A 5,312-nucleotide genomic window follows, 5' to 3' on the forward strand; every position below is an offset into this window, starting at 1 on the left:
ATAACCTAAAGGAACGAGCAAACACTGTCAACATGAGGTAAGTAGGATGAATCTCGGGTCCAAGAACCCAGAAATAGAATGCCTACTAACTAAATGGCATCACGGGATGCTTTCGAGAATAATGGCCAGAATCATCACACTGGGGATACAAAGCATTGCTAGATTACCGAGTGGTCCTCTATGACACCTAGGGTCATAATAATAACTCCAACATATATGTCAAGGCAACGGAGTACCTCAACGCACCGGTAGTGTGCTTAATCTGGCCCAAAGGGACGCAAAAATAGAGGGAAAGGATTTTGCAAATGCATCAGATTGTTTAGAAACCTGGGATGACTCGGACAACATAACGGCTGTAAATGCTCAAAAAGATTTGAGACATCCTGCAAAAATGGTGGCATAACCATTCAGAATCACAATATCAAGGTTCCGAGATCAACTGTCAACACATGGAAGTAGTAGAAACTGAACTGAGGCTACAGACCAACAATCCTACGAGTCTACGGATTAGTAACACGTGATCCTGATAGAAAGATGAGAAGCCTAGTTCTTAATCCCCGTAGAAGAGAAGAGGATGACTCAGATCAGAAGGCTATAAGGTAAAGGAGTAAAAAGAGCCTTACGTTCCCTTCCACAATCAATTCCCTTATATAACTAAAGCATTTCTAGACTCAACATCGACCAGTTTGGCTTCGTAGACCTACAGGCAGTCAGGCTCTGATACCAAAGCTGTCGGGACCCTGATTCCAAGTCACACCGATCTAGCCTGTAACACCTCATATCACTTTGCGGCCTCACGCACGGTACTCCCACGGGTGTCGCCTTACCATGGCCCGGGACCGTGTGCGCCTTTTGGCTCGCGTATATGACAATGTCGCTAGCATCCATATGACAGAGAACCCGGGCCGACATGGCTAGTCGTGAACCCAAAGCGGCACTAACGTATGGGGACAGGCATACATGAATCAACATCGAACGTGTCGGTCAGCAGCGTGCGAATCCGGGCTGTAGCACTGGGCTAACAGGACTCCGGGAACCCGGGCTGTAGCAGGCTAGGCAGGACTCCGGATGTCACTGCGTGACATTTCCCCGAAGGGACAGACACAGGAACGATATGAAACACATGCCGGCCAGTCAAGTGTCCAGAGCAGTAGTGCTGGGCTAGCAGGACTCCGGTGAACCGAGCTGTAGCGGACTACTATGGCTCAAGGAGGCACTAGACTACATTTCCCCATAAGAGAGGCTGCTAAGGATAGACAACTAGATTGTCGAATCCCACACATACCAAGCATTTCAGTCATACACACAATATGCTCGATATGTGCAAATACAACATGGCATCACAACAAGACTCTACGACTCAGAGTATTTATTCATTAGGCCCCGAAGAGCCAGATATTACAAACATGGGTCTCATGACCCAACATTCAGAGCATACAAGCCAAAGCACATGCGGAAGCTTAACATGTCTGAGTACAGACATCTATAAATGAAAAAGGCTGAGAAGCCTGACTATCTACCAGATCCTGCCGAGGGCACAAGATCGTAGCTGAGGTATCAACCTAAACGTCGAAGTCCACACGGAACTACTAGCGAGATCGACGTCTCTCTGCAAAACATAAAATAGGCAAACGTGAGTACAAATGTACCCAGCAAGACTTACATCAGAACTAGCTACATATGCATCGGTATCAACAAAGGGGGTGGTGGAGTTTAACTGCAGCAAGCCAGCTTTGACTCGGTGGCTATCCTGAGCTATGACTGCAAGTAACTCTTTTGAGGTGGCGCACACGAGTCCACATATTCACCATATCAATACACCACTATGGATCCGCTCCCGTCTCCCTACGAGAACGCCATCCATAGCACTCACGCTTATCTTGCGCATTTTAGAGTATCCACTTTCACCTGTCTATGAACTGTACAAGCAACCCAGAAGTCCTTTTCCGCGGACACGGCTATTCGAATAGATGATGTTAACCCTGCAGGGGTGTACTTCGTCACACACGCTCTCGCCACTTACCACCATGTACATGTCGTGTACCTCGGCAACCTTCAAGCGGAAGCCTGGCGAGGGAGTCGGCCACGACCTGACTAACCACACAAGTCTCTCGTCCAGGTTTATCGCCTATTCGGGTTCCATCCGCAAGGAGATCCGGCCGGGATGTCGCTCACGGCCCCAAGCGATGTGTGCAGGGTTCCCGAGCCCACCATCCGGGTACCACTCGGTACACTAGGCCACGTGTGCCTAGTCTGTCCCAAGCCCACCTGTACCGGGTGCCACTTGGTAGACTACTAACACTACCTACAAACACCAGAAACTAGTTGCAACTCCTGGACAGAGTTCAGGTTGATTAATAAGTCGAGAGAGCTTGGAGCGCCCGGAGCCCAATGTGTGGTAGTAACTGTTCATGGATCACAAACACAGAACTCAGTTCCTGAGGACGGCTGCAATGAGACAACCCACCATGTACTCCTACATGGCCTCTCACCGCTACCTTTACCAAATCGTGTTCACACACTTAGCTCTCAACAGTAGGACATGTTCACCACATTCCAATTCATTCCCGATGAATTAGACCTGACTCAACTCTAAGCAATAGCAGGCATGACAAACAAGCATGAATGAGTAGGCACATCAGGGCTCAAACAACTCCTACTCATGCTAGTGGGTTTCATCTATTTACTGTGGCAATGATAGGTCATGCAGAGGATAAAGGGGTTCAACTACCGCAACAAGTAACAGATGAATCGTTGTTGTCCTAATGCAGTAAAAGAGAGCAGGAGCGAGAGAGTGGGATTGTATCGGAATGAACAAGGGGGTTTGCTTGCCTGGCACTTCTGAAGATAGCATTGAGTCTTCATTAGTGTCAACGATCACAACGTCGGAACAGCGTCTACCGAGGGGAACAAATACCGGCAACAGAGAAGGGAAACACAATCAATGCAATGCACAATATGATGCATGATCATGACATGTCAATATGCTGTATTTTAAGCTAATGCAACTAGCAACATGTTAAATGGAGTTGGTTTGAACCCTAGGTTCAAATTCAAACTCCATATGTGAGGGTTTAAATGCCATTTATATGACTTGGCCTAAACAGCAGCTGTAAGTTGTTCTAACATGCATGAAAATGCCATATTCAGATTCTTTGGATTTTTCTAATCATTTTTCATATATAATTTATTTCATTCTGAGTTACAGTTGATTTTCTATGATTTTTAGAAGTTTTAAACATTTTCTGGAATTTCTGAATTGTTTTTAATCCAGAAAATGATTTCATGCGTCAGCCTGACGTCAGTGTGACGTTAGTAGGGTCAACCCTGACGACTGTGACAGTCGGGACCCCGATTCTAAGTCACACCGATCTAGCATGTAACACCTCATATCACTTTGCAGCCTCACGCACGGTATTCCCACGGGTGTCGCCTTACCATGGCCCGGGACCGTTTGCGCCTTTTGGCTCACGTATATGACAATGTCGCTAGCATCCATATGACAGAGAACCCGGGCCGACATGGCTAGTCGTGAACCCAAAGCGGCACTAACGTATGGGGACAGGCATACATGAATCAACATCGAGCGTCTCGGTCAGCAGCGTGTGAATCCGGGCTGTAGCACTGGGCTAACAGGACTCCGGGAACCCGGGCTGTAGCAGGCTAGGCAGGACTCCGGATGTCACCGCGTGACATTTCCCCGAAGGGACAGACACAGGAACGAAATGAAACACATGCCGGCCAGTCAAGTGTCCAGAGCAGTAGTGCTGGGCTAGCAGGACTCCGGTGAACCGGGCTGTAGCGGACTACTATGGCTCAAGGAGGCACTAGACTACATTTCCCCATAAGAGAGGCTGCCAAGGATAAACAACTAGATTGTCGGATCCCACACATAGCAATACACGTTACACGTACGCATAACATGCAAGTATGTGTTGTACAACGTGGCATCACAACATAACGCAAACTCATATAGATAAAAGGCCCAGAAGAGCCACATAGCATTAAGTACAAGCAGGGTCACATGACCCATCATTCAGAGCATACAAGCAACGGAAGCATTACATGTCTGGGTACAGACAACTACAAAGGAAAAAGGCTGAGAAGCCTGACTATCTACAAGACCCTCCCAAGGGTGCAAGATCGTAGCTGAGGTACAAGCTACTCGTCGAAGTCCAAGCGGAACTACTAGTAAGACCGAAGTCTCTGCTGCAAAAACATAAATAAAGCAACATGAGTACAAAGGTACTCAGCAAGACTTACATCAGATCCTATCATACATGCATTTGTATCAAGAAGGTAGTGTGGGGTTTAGTTGCAGCAAGCCAGCTTTGACTTAGTGGCTATCCTGTTCTACGACTACGAGAGACTTCTTTGAGGTAAGAAGGCGCACACGAGTCCACTAAACACCACCTCAATACACCACTATGGATTCATTCCCGTCTCACTACGGGAAGCCATCCATAGCACTCACACTTATCTTGAGCATTTTAGAGTATCCACTTCAAGTTGTCTATGTACCACGTAAGCATCCAAGAAGTCCATAACCGAGGACACGGCTATTCGAATAGATCATGATAACCCTGCAGGGGTGTACTGCGTCACACACGCTCTCGCCACTTACCGCCATGTACACGTCATGTACCTCGGCAACCTTCAAGCGGAAGCCTAGCGAGGGTGTCGGCCACGACCTGACTAACCATACAAGACTCTAGTCCAGGTTTATCGCCTATTCGGGTTCCATCCGCAAGGAGATACGGCCGGGGTGTCGCTCACGGCCCCAAACGATGTGCGCAGGGTTCCCAAGCCCACCTCGCCGGATGGATCTACGCTTGGTACACCGTGCCACTTGTGCCTAGTCTGTCCCAAGCCCACCTGGCCGGGTGCCACTTGGTAGACTACTAACACTACCTACAAACACCAGAAACTAATTGCAACTCCTGGACAGAGATCAAGTTGGTTAATAAGTCGAGAGGGGCACTTAAGCATTCCAATGTGTGGTAGTAGCTAGTCATTGGACAACATACACAGAACTCAGTGCTTAAGGACGGTTCCAGTGAGACAACCCACCATGTACTCCTACATGGCCTCTCACCGCTACCTTTACCAAATCGTGTTCACGCACTTGACTCTCAGCACCAGAACATATCGTAACACTCCAATTCATTCCCAATGAACCAGACCTGACACAACTCTAAGCAATAGCAGGCATGGCATGGTAGGAACACAACATGGCTCAATCAACTCCTACACATGCTAGTGGGTTTCAACTATTTACTGTGGCAATGACAGGTCATGCAGAGGAATGGGTT

The sequence above is a fragment of the Aegilops tauschii genome, chromosome 3, assembly GCF_002575655.3.
Source record: "Aegilops tauschii subsp. strangulata cultivar AL8/78 chromosome 3, Aet v6.0, whole genome shotgun sequence".
Lineage (NCBI taxonomy): Eukaryota > Viridiplantae > Streptophyta > Magnoliopsida > Poales > Poaceae > Aegilops > Aegilops tauschii.